At 46.7% G+C, this 12230-nt stretch overlaps 2 protein-coding genes across 2 annotated transcripts in view; one reads left to right on the top strand and one right to left on the bottom strand.

The window, feature by feature from the left end:
- SEPTIN2 (septin 2) overlaps nt 1–2233 on the bottom strand; it is a 48032-nt gene extending 45799 nt beyond the window's left edge. Inside the window, exon 1 of the mRNA XM_065411253.1 lies at nt 2131–2233. The gene's annotated coding sequence lies outside the window, so the exon portion shown is untranslated. The remainder of the gene's footprint in view (nt 1–2130) is intronic.
- A 229-nt stretch (nt 2234–2462) lies between these two features.
- Nucleotides 2463–12230, top strand: part of HDLBP (high density lipoprotein binding protein) — an 84931-nt gene continuing 75163 nt past the window's right edge. Inside the window, exon 1 of the mRNA XM_065410232.1 lies at nt 2463–2546. The gene's annotated coding sequence lies outside the window, so the exon portion shown is untranslated. The remainder of the gene's footprint in view (nt 2547–12230) is intronic.

Here is a 12230-nt window from a genome sequence, read left to right as displayed (position 1 = left end):
TCAAGTATTAACTGATCAAATCTCAACACCCTTGTGAGTGGTTTCATTACCTCCACTGTACAGAGGAGGAAACTGAGGCAGAAAGAGGACTGTGTAATTCGCCCAGGATCACACTGCAAGTCCATGTCAGAGGTGGGATTTGAAACAAAAGCACCTTGAATTTTCTGTTATAGTTATAAGATCACACTATTTTGTATCAGACACACTGTACTGTCTGGTCCAATCGATGCTTCTCTGGTGTAACCATCTATCCACTTAGGCTTCCTGTTGGCCAGTGGTTCTCAACCAGGGGTACGCGTACCCCTGGGAGTACGCAGAGATCTTCCAAGGAGTACATCAACTCATCTAGATGTTTGCTTAGTTTTACAACAGACTACATAAAAAGCACTAGTGAAGTCAGTACAAACTAAAATTTCCTACAATGATTTGTTTATACTGTTCTATATACTATACACTGAAATATAAGTACAATATTTATATTCCAATTGATTTATTTTATAATCGTATGGTAAATATGAGAAAGTAAACAATTTTTCAGTAATAGTGTGCGGAGACACTTTTTTTTATGTCTGATTTTATAAGCAAGTAGTTTTTAAGTGAGAAGACACTCAGGGGTACGCAAGACATATCAGACTTCTGAAAGGGGTACAGTAGTCTGGAAAGGTTGAGAGCCACTGCTGTAGGCAAACAACATAGAAATCTTTCACAACAGGGAATACTGCATGAAAGATGTTTTAATACTGTGATTAAGTTCTCTCATGCATGCAGCAACACATGAATTCATAAGCAGTTTCCAATTTGAGAGCATCCTAGATCTTCCCTTACAGCTGTTCTAAAACCCTATGGAAGACAGTATACATTTGTCTTGAATGATCAAAGAGGAGGTTTGAGCACAGTTTGAACTAGGTTAACAATGATAGATTTAATAGCAAAGCCACTGTTAGATCTCATTTCAAATGGAGATGAAGGTAAGTAACTTGCTTTTCTTACACTTTAGATTCGGTCTATAAAAATTTCACACATGGCATAGAAAGCTCTAACCTTACAGTTGCTCCATCTTCTTCTACTTGGTGTAATGAGCATTTTAGGCTGCAAGGCTCTTTGCTACCTCCTTAACCCTGCTCTCTACACAACTCTAATTTCCACCCCTATAGTCATCAGTCTCCAGCTGTAGCTCCCTATCTTCTTTCCTTTGCGCCATCCCTGACACTAAGTCCTAGTCCCACCCGGTTCACAACCCTCACTTCCACAGCCCAGTAAATTCCACCCCTAACAGCCTGTGAACCTGCCCAGAATTGCCACTGGACCTGAACTTCCCCCTTCAGCTAGAGTTTGAGCAGGTCTGTTAGTTCCACAATACAATAAGAACTAAAGTAATTTAAATTTTAAAGGCTAAGCTGTTAATGGTTACATTTAATTGTTAATGCGTAAACTTGTGTGTGTGTAAAGCTGTACACTGTAACTTTGCAGACAGTGATCCATTCAAACAGTGAAAATTCACAGTGGTGTAATTGAAACACATTCTTCTTCCGAACTACCTTTCGCAGGAGTACGTTTCGGTAGCTACAGCTACGGCCAGAAAGCCACAAGGCTTCTCCAAAGCTGGGGGGAGGTGTGTGTGTGTGGGGGGGGGCGTTAAGTGCATAGTATTTGAAAAGCGCGTTAACCTTCGATTTTGAAACGCTAGGGGGGAAAAAACCCACATCTGCCCCTACCGTACAGCCATCTCTCCTCCCGCTCGCACACCAGAGAGGGTGGTGCCAAGCAAAGGCGAACTCGGCCTGCCGGCTACCTTATCAACGCAGAAGGGACGAGGGAGCCCTCCGGCGATCCCCAGCACTGCATCTCTGGAGCCCTGAGAGACATCGGGCCGGGGATACCCGACAGCTAGGGAGTGCGGCGCCCGCCCCCAGCCACGGGGATTCTCCCCCCAGCATCGCCAGGCAACGGCCCGAAAGCAGGGCGCAGAAGCAGCACCACTAGACACCGTGGGGCCCAGCCCCGCGGAAGCTGGGAGCCGGGGATGGGGGAAGGGCGAAGAAACGCGCCCCTGTTTGGCTCCGGAGCCCAGACTCCTCGCCCTGGAGTTCTCCTCCCCTGGAGACTGGGGGCCGCCGCCGCGCCCCTCACCTGGCAGCCTGGGCTGTACAGGGCGATTGCGGAACCAAGCTCTTCGAACCGTCCCTCAGGCTCGCGCACTCGCTACGAGTCTCGCTACTCAAGCTCTCTAGTTACAGTCGCGCGCGCCTTTGCAGACCCCACCCCAAGGGCGGAGCCGGGGACTAACAACGCGAAGGGACGCAAGCACGAGCGGCAGATTTAGGATAAATGTGCGCCTGCGCGCCTCAGGAGCCCTAAAAGCGCATGCGCTTAACTGACTGCGCGGACGCACGCGCCGTTCCTGTGGCGATTTGACAGGACAAGGGTGCGTGGGGGAGGGGCCACCCTTATGCTGGCAGGTCACGCACATCCCTCTCCTTTACCAAGATGGCGGCCGGCCCCTCGGCCTCGTACCCAGCATAGGCTTCGCTGTAGGCCTATTAGAGGTAATGCCGATCTCCGCTCACACTCGCTATGGCAGCGCGATAAAATGGGGGGTCAGGGACGCATCAGGTAAGAGGGGCCGGACAGCTGAACCCGACTCCCCACCCGGGGGGGCTGGGAGGACTCTGCTGCCTCCAACAAGCTGACGGCAGCAGAGAGACGGGCTTGGAGCCCGCAATATCTAGCCAGCACTCATCTTCGCTCTATGGTTTGTTCCTTTTCTATTGGTGCTGGTGGGCCACGTGCTAGTGGTACTCCCCCTCGCCCCCCGTTACCATAGAGCGCGGCGGAGGGAGAGGCAGCCGCCTTCCGGTGGGGGCTGGGGGCGGGACTATGTGCACTGCTCAAGAGAGGGGCGTATGCAGCTACAGCTGCGGGGTGCAACCGTCCAGCCTCCCACCCAGTTGTGGGTGCAGAGTGGATGCAGTCTCACCCCTGCCACCCACTTTTAACCGGGTGGCAGCTTCATCCTCCCCCCGTAGATCAGTGGCAGGGGGAGTGTTGCTATCTCCAGGTATTTAAAATATATGAGTCATGGCCTGGTTCCCCCACACCACCAAATTCATGAAATTGTAAATGTATATGGGGTGATTTTTATTTGCCATTGGGTTTGTGCAGCATTGGAGGCAGATTTTGTTGCTGCTCTCAAAAACCATGAGCTAAAATGAAATTTTAAAAAGCTGATATTCTGATGTATTCCCATACTTGGGGTTTAAGGCTATATCTGCAAAGGGAGATTAGGCACTAATTGGGGTGAGGAGACAGTGTTCCCTCATTTAACTTGGTGGTGGCTTTGCTCCCAGCTCCATTGGGCCTGCCTTTGCATTCCCTTGGAAAAATTATTGCACTGGGGTTTGGAGTTTAACTTCTTCCATCCCCTGCAGCAATGGCAGCCTTAGAGATTCTCTAAGTTTGCTAGCCCCCAGCACCTAGCTGCAGCATAAACTTCCCCCAAGATGTCCTGCCCCTGTCCCTCTCTAGCCTTGAGGGAATCAGACATGGCAAGGGTAGTTCAATCTCCTTTCTGCTGAAACAGCAACAAGGAAACTTCTGCTAGTGGCTTTAGTAATATCAACACCTGTCCCTTGGGAACAGGGGCCAGACGCTCCAACTCACTGCATTTATTATTTAGTGCTTGGGTATAGAATCATAGAATATCAGGGTTGGAAGGGACCTCAGGAGGTCATCTAGTCCAACTAGGGTGACCAGACAACAAGTGTGAAAAATCGGGACGGGGGTGGGGGGTAACAGGGGCCTATATAAGAAAAAGACCCAAAAATCAGGACTGTCCCTATAAAATCGGGACATCTGGTCCAACCCCCTGCTCAAAGCAGGACCAATTCCCAACTAAATCATACCAGCCAGGGCTTTGTCAAGCCTGACCTTAAAAACCTCTAAGGAAGGAGATTCCACCATCTCCCTAGGTAACTCATTCCAGTGCTTCACCACCCTCCTAGTGAAAAAGTTTTCCCTAATATCCAACCTAAACCTCCCCCACTGCAACTTGAGATCATTACTCCTTGTTCTGTCATCTGGTACCACTGAGAACAGTCTAGATCCATCCTCTTTGGAACCCCCTTTCAGGTAGTTGAAAGCAGCTATTAAATCCCCCCACATTCTTCTCTTCTGCAGACTAAACAATCCCAGTTCCCTTAGCCTCTCCTCATAAGTCATGTGTTCCAGCCCGCTAATCATTTTCGTTGCCCTCCACTGGACTCTTTCCCATTGTTCCACATCCTTCTTGTAGTTTGGGGCCCAAAACTGGACACAGTACTCCAGATGAGGCCTCACCAATGCTGAATAGAGGGGAATGATCACGTCCCTCGATCTGCTGGCAATGCCCCTACTTATACAGCCCAAAATGCCGTTAGCCTTCTTGGTAACAAGGGCACACTGTCAACTCATATCCAGCTTCTCGTCCACTGTAACCTCTAGGTCCTTTTCTGCAGAACTGCTGCTTAGCCATTTGGTCCCTAGTCTGTAGCAGTGCATGGGATTCTTCCGTCCTAAGTGCAGGACTCTGCACTTGTCCTTGTTGAACCTCATCAGATTTCTTTTGGCCCAATCCTCTAATGTGTCTAGGTCCTTCTGTATCCTATCCCTACCCTCCAGCGTATCTACCACTCCTCCCAGTTTAGTGTCATCTGCAAACTTGCTGTGAGTGCAGTCCACGCCATCCTCCAGATCATTAATGAAGATATTGAACAAAACCGGCCCCAGGACTGACCCTTGGGGCATTCCGCTTGATACCGGCTGCGAACTAGACATGGAGCCGTTGATCACTACCCGTTGAGCCTGATGATCTAGCCAGCTTTCTATCCACCTTATAGTCCATTCATCCAGCCCATACTTCTTTAACTTGCTGGCAAGAATACTGTGGGAGACCGTATCAAAAGCTTTGCTAAAGTCAAGGAATAACACGTCCACTGCTTTCCCCTCATCCACAGAGCCAGTTATCTCCTCATAGAAGGCAATTAGGTTAGTCAGGCATGACTTGCCCTTGGTGAATCTATGCTCACTGTTCCTGATCACTTTCCTCTCCTCTCAGTGCTTCAAAATTGATTCCTTGAGGACCTGCTCCATGATTTTTCCAGGGACTGAGGTGAGACTGACTGGCCTGTAGTTCCCCGGATCCTCCTCCTTCCCTTTTTAAAAGATGGGCACTACATTAGCCTTTTTCCAGTCATCCGGGACCTCCCCCAATTGCCATGAGTTTTCAAAGATAATGGCCAATGGCTCTGCAACCACATCCGCCAACTCCTTTAGCACCCTCGGCTGCAGTGCATCCGGCCCCATGGATTTGTGCTCATCCAGCTTTTCTAAATAGTCCCAAACAACTTCTTTCTCCACAGAGGGCTGGTCACCTCCTCCCCATGCTGTGCTGCCCAGTACAGCAGTCTGGGAGCTGATCTTGTTTGTGAAGACAGAGGCAAAAAAAGCATTGAGTACATTAGCTTTTTCCACATCCTCGGTCACTAGGTTGCCTCCCTCATTCAGTAAGGGGCCCACACTTTCCTTGACTTTCTTCTTGTTGCTAACATACCTGAAGAAACCCTTCTTGTTACTCTTAACATCTCTTGCTAGCTGCATCTCCAAGTGTGATTTGGCCTTCCTGATTTCACTCCTGCATGCCTGAGCAATATTTTTATACTCTTCCCTGCTCATTTGTCCAATCTTCCACTTCTTGTAAGCTTCTTTTTTGTGTTTAAGATCAGCAAGGATTTCATTGTTAAGCCAAGCTGGTCGCCTGCCATATTTACTATTCTTTCTACACATTGGGATGGCTTGTTTCTGCAACCTCAATAGGGATTCTTTAAAATACAGCCAGCTCTCCTGGACTCCTTTGCCCCTCATGTTATTCTCTCAGGGGATCCCACCCATCAGTTCCCTAAGGGAGTCAAAGTCTGCTTTTCTGAAGTCCAGAGTCCGTATTCTGCTGCTCGCCTTTCTTCCTCGTGTCAGGATCCTGAACTTGACCATCTCATGGTCACTGCCTCCCAGGTTCCCATCCACTTTTGCTTCCCCTACTAATTCTTCCCTGTTCGTGAGCAGCAGGTCAAGAAGAGCTCTGCCCCTAGTTGGTTCCTCCAGCACTTGCCCCAGGAAATTGTCCCCTACACTTTCCAAAAACTTCCTGGATTGTCTGTACACTGCTGTATTGCTCTCCCAGCAGATATCAGTGTGATTGAAGTCTCCCATGAGAATCAGGGCCTGTGATCTAGTAACTTCTGTTAGTTGCCGGATGAAAGCTTCGTCCAGCTCATCCCCCTGGTCTGGTGGTCTATAGCAGACTCCAACCATGACATCACCCTTGTTGCTCACACTTCTCAACTTTATCCAGAGACTCTCAGGTTTTTCTGCAGTTTCATACCGGAGCTCTGAGCAGTCATACTGCTCTCTTACATACAGTGCAACTCCCCCACCTTTTCTGCCCTGCCTGTCCTTCCTGCACAGTTTATATCCATCCATGACAGTACTCCAGTCACGTGAGTTATCCCACCAAGTCTCTGTTATTCCAATCACATCATAGTTCTTTGACTGTGCCAGGACTTCCAGTTCTCCCTGCTTGTTTCCCAGGCTTCTTGCATTTGTGTACAGGCACTTAAGATAACTCGCTGATCGTCCCGCTTTCTCAGTATGAGACAGGAGTCCTCTCCTCTTGCGCTCTCCTGCTCGTGCTTCCTCCCGGTATCCCATTTCCCCACTTACCTCAGGGCTTTGGTCTCCTTCCCCGGTGAACCTAGTTTAAAGCCCTCCTCACTAGGTTAGCCAGCCTGCTTGCAAAGATGCTCTTCCCTCTCTTTGTTAGGTGGCGCCCGTCTCTGCCTAGCACTCCTCCTTCTTGGAACACCATCCCATGGTCAAAGAATCCAAAGCCTTCTTTCCGACACCACCTGCGTAGCCATTCGTTGATTTCCACGATTTGATGGTCTCTACCCAGGCCTTTTCCTTGCACGGGGAGGATGGACAGGAACACCACTTGCGCCTCAAACTCTTTTATCCTTCTTCCCAGAGCCACGTAGTCTGCAGTGATCCGCTCAAGGTCATTCTTGGCAGTATCATTGGTTCCCACATGGAGAAGCAGGAAGGGGTAGCGCTCCGAGGGCTTGATGAGTCTCGGCATTCTCTCCGTCACATTGTGAATTCTAGCTCCTGGCAAGCAGCAGACCTCTCAGTTTTCCCGGTCAGGGCGACAGATAGATGACTTAGTCCCCCTGAGGAGGGAGTCCCCGACCACCACCACCCTCCTCCTTCTCTTGGGAGCGGTGGTCGTGGAACCCCCATCCCTAGGACAGTGCATCTCATGCCTTGCAATCGGTGGACTCTCCTGCTCCCTTCCCTCAGGTGTATCATCTAGTCCTCTCCACAGGTACTAATGTGGATCGTGAACATGAAAACGGTTGCTCACCTGTATCTCTATTGCTGGTACATGGACGCTCCTCTTTCTTCTTCTGGAGGTCACATGCTGCCAAATTTCTTCACCGTCCCTCTGTCCCCGCTGCACAGCCTGCTCTGATTCTTCAGAATGTTGTGCCTGTAGAAGCATATCATGACATCTGTCCAGGAAATCTTCATTTTCTCTTATGCAACCAGAGTCAATACTTGCGATACATAGCACTGTAGCCAGAGGTTAAAGACACATTCTAAGTCCCCAGGGGTTTATACTATGAGCGACTCAACATGCTTGATTGATGCTGTACATGTTAGGTTGCTTCTTGTGGGTTTTCTTACTTATGTTTTAGTAAGTTGAGTGAAGATCTTATGTTGCTAAACTTCTGATTTGGGATTAGAGTTGTCATTTCCATTACTATTGTCTTGAGGCACATCTGCCATCTGCTCCACAATCTCCCACCCTCAGACAAAAGCCCTGTGACCAACACAGATCATTTAGCACCTTCCGCCATGTGCTTATCTAATCCAGAAGCTATTCACATAAAACAATTTTAAAACCGTTTTACATCTTTGTTAAAAGAAGGCTAGTGAAGGAGAAATAGAGCTCAGGAACAGGTTTTCTGAGTTGGAAAATGAAGAAGGGGCACAGCAGGCAGTAACAGAAAGTGGGAGGGCAAGGAAGAAGAGAAGGGCAACTAGTCTACAAGAAGAAGGGAATAGTCAATGAAGTTAGGCGGAGTTGGGAGCCACTGGAGGATAGAGACTGACTCTCAGAAGATTGCAAGAGAGAACAAAAGACCAGAGGACTTGCAGCCAGAAAGAACAGGAGGAGGGCCAGAAAATCACACCAATACCCGGACGAAGTGGGTCTATGTGATTGGTGACCCTACTAAGAAGGACAGGCCTGGCACCAGAGCTGATCCAGAGAACAGAAGGGTGTGCTGTCTGCAAGGAGCTAAAATGTGGGATATGGACCTGAGACTGAAGAATATTCTAATGGGAGCAGGAAATAATTCACTCATTGACCTTTGCATGAGAACAAATGATACGCTAGATTCTCACTAGAACGCATCAGTGGAGACAGTGCGAGGCTGGGGAAGATGCTTAAAGAAGTGAAGGCTTAAATGATCTTCCATGGGATTCTACCTGTCCCTAGAGGAGGAGAACAAAGGTGAGACAAGATTATGATGATCAACAGATGGCTCGGGCAATGGAGGACTTCGGGATGTTCAACTACTGGGAGGATTCACTGACAGAGGACTGTTCTCATCGGATTGACTCTACCTGAGTAGTGAGGGAAATAGACTTTGTGATGGAGGTTGGCACAGCTGATTAAAAGAGCTTTAAACTAGGAATTTGGGAGACGGTTGGGAGATATACTCATGTAATCTCCATGCCTAATTTGAATATTGACCAGGAGGAAAAAAATCAAGAAAGAGAATATTGCAATGGAGAAAGGAACAGCAGTGGGTAGGAGAATGGACTTTAAGAGGAAAGATGGTGCCAATACCAATCAAGCCAGACTGCAATACTGGCAGTAGAATGACTATACCTAAGCAGGTGAGGAATCTGGCTGAAGCCAAGCAGAAACAACTAAGGTGTCTGTACATCAATGCAAGGAGCCTGGGTAACAAAATGGAGGAACGAGAACTACTGGTGCAGGAAGGTGAAACCAGATATTATAGGGATAACAGAAACATGGTGGAATAGTAGCCATGACTGGAGTATAGGCATTGAAGGGTATGTGCTGTTCAGGAAAAACGGAAGTAAAGGTGATGGAGTAGCATTGTATGTTAATGATGAGGTAGACTGTAAAGAAATTTAGAAGTGATGGGAATGGATAACTGTGTGTTGGGACAAAATTACTTTGGGAAGAATGCTACCAGAGGCTCCCCTGTGATAGTGCTTGAGGTATGCTACAGACCCCCATGATCCAATCTAGATATGGATAGAGACCTCTTTAATATATTTAATACAATAAAAACCTACTGGGAATTGTGTGATTATGGGAGGCTTTAACTTCCCAGATATAGATTGGAGGACAAATGCTACTAATAATAGTAAAGCCTACATTTTCCTGGATGTGATCATAGATGCTGGCTTCCTCTGGGCCTGGGGGTGTTCAACCCCCCACTCTGCCCCAGATCCCGCCCACACCTGCCTCATTCCTCCTTTTCCTGACACCACCTCATCCCTTCTCCCATGTCCCTGCCCCCACGCTGCCTCTTCCCGTCCAGTTCTGCCCCCTCCCCTGGGCGCACCTTGTCCCCACTCCTCCCCCTTCCTCCCAGAGCCTCCTGCACACCACGAAACAGCTGGTAGGCGCTGGGAGGGAGGGGGAGTTGATTGGTGGAGCCACCGGTGGGCGGGAGGTGCTGGGGGAAGGGAGGAGCTGGCTGCCAGGGTGTGCTAAGCACTTGCTAATTTTTTTCCATGGGTGCTCCAGGGCTGGAGCACCCATGGAGTCGGCGCCTATTGAGGTGATAACTGATAGATTTCTTCACCAAATAGTCACTGAATCTACAAGCGGTGATGCCATTTTAGATTCAGTATTGGTGAGTAGTGAGGATGTCATAGAAGAATTGATTGTAGGGGACAACCATGGTTAAAGTGATCATGAGCTAATTCAGTTTAAACTAAATGGAAAGATAAACAAAAATAGATCTGCAACTAGGGTCCTTGATTTCAAAAGGGCAAACTTAAAAAAATTCAGGGAATTAATTAGGAAAGTAGACTGGGCTGAAGAACTCAAGGATCTGAATGTGAAGGAGGCTTGGAATTACTTTTAAGTCAAAGTTGCAAAGCCTATCCGAAGCCTGCATCCCACACAAGGGGAAAAAATGTGTAGGTAAATGTTGCAGACCAAGCTGGAAGAGCAAGCATCTCAAATCAATGATTAAGAGAGAGCCTACAAAGAATGGAAGATGGGAGGTTTCCTTGCTGATCCATATCTCTTGGAGGTCAGAAAGTGAAGGGGAAAAGTGAACATTCAAAAGCGCAACAGAGCTGGACCTTGCAAGGGAAATTAAAACCAATAGTAAAAGGTTATATACCATATAAATAAAAAGAAAATTAAGAAAGGAAGTGGGGACCGCTAAGCATTGAGGATAATTTAGGGATGGCCCAACACCTAAACGAATACCTTTATTAAAAATGGAGGCAAAGTAACAAGGAGCTTTGGGGTACTGGCAGGCTGGCTAGTGGAAATGAGGATATGGAAGTAGAAATTATCACATCCAAGATGGAAGTCAGATTTAAAACAGATGAATGGGACTAAATCAGGAGTCCCAGTTAATCTCCACTCAAGAATATTAAAGGAACTGGTACATGAAATTGCAAGCCCAATAGCAAGGATTTTTAACAAAACTTTAAACTCAGGTTGTACCCTGTGATTAGAGGATTGTTTATCTAGTACCTATTTTTAAGAGAGGGGAAAAAAGTGTTCAGGGAAATTACATACAATTGAGATTAAACTAATAGGCCTGTAAGTGTAACCCAGGCCTGTTTGGTGTGGCACTTTATCCACCTCTAGTGACACCTAGACCACCTAGAGATTGATGTGTCTGCTACAGTCTTGGTTAAGAGGCATGTGGCTTTTAGCTCATGCAGTAGAGGCTCATACACTAAGCTTCAGAAGTCCCAGGTTCAATCCTGGCTGCCGATGACCGGGGGCCTTACATAAAGTCTTAAGAACAAATTTTGAAATAGAAAGTACTTAAGGACATAGAGGTAGACAGTTATTGGGATAAAAATACAACATAGTTTCATAAAAAGTAGATCATGCCATACCAACCTGATCATCTCCTTTGAGAAGATAGATTAAAAAAAATCAGTTATCTATTTATTTATTTATTTATTTATTATTTTTAGACAAAGGAAATGCAGTAAATCTAATCTACCTGGATTTCAGTAAGGTATTTGACATAGTTCCATATGAGGAAATTATTAGTTAAATTGGAGAAGATGGGGATTAATATGAGAACTTAAAGGTGGATAAGGAACTGCTTAAAGGGAAGTGTCACACTTTTGCCCAATATGTTATGTTCTTCTATGTGTCTGACAATTTTTTATTCTTTACTATTGTTTCAACTAATTTGCCGGGTACTGATGTTAGACTTACTGTTCTGTAATTGCCGGGATCACCTCTAGAGCCCTTTTTAAATATTGGCATTACATTAGCTATCTTCCAGTCACATAGGGAAGTATTATTACCATTATACAAGGCACTCGTGAGACGTATCTAGAATACCGTGTGCAATTCTGGTCTCCCATGCTTAAGAAAGATGAATTCAACTGGAATAGGTGCAGAGAAGTGCTACTAGGATGATCAGAGGAATGGACAACCTACAAAATTAGTTGAAACAATAGTAAAGAATAAAATTGTCAGACACAGAAGAACATAAATTGTTGGGCAAAAGTCAACATGGTTTCTGTAAAGGGAAATCATGTCTTACTAATCTATTCGAGTTCTTTGAAAGGGTCAACAAACATGTGGACAAGGGGAATCCAGTGGACATAGTGTACTTAGATTTCCAGAAAGCCTTTTACAAGGTCCCTCACCAAAGACTCTTACGTAAATTAAGTTGTCATGGGATAAGAGGGAAGATCCTTTCAAGGATTGAGAACTGGTTAAAAGACAGGGAACAAAGGGTAGGAAGAAATGGTAAATTTTCAGAATGGAGAGGGATAACTAGTGGTGTTCCCCAAGGGTCAGTCCTAGGACCAATCCTATTCAACTTATTCATAAATGATCTGGAGAAAAGGGTAAACAGTGAGGTGGCAAAGTTTGCAGA

Source organism: Emys orbicularis, chromosome 9 (assembly GCF_028017835.1).
Source record: "Emys orbicularis isolate rEmyOrb1 chromosome 9, rEmyOrb1.hap1, whole genome shotgun sequence".
In the NCBI taxonomy this organism is placed as follows: Eukaryota; Metazoa; Chordata; order Testudines; family Emydidae; genus Emys; species Emys orbicularis.
This window is presented reverse-complemented; position numbering and strand designations above follow the sequence as displayed.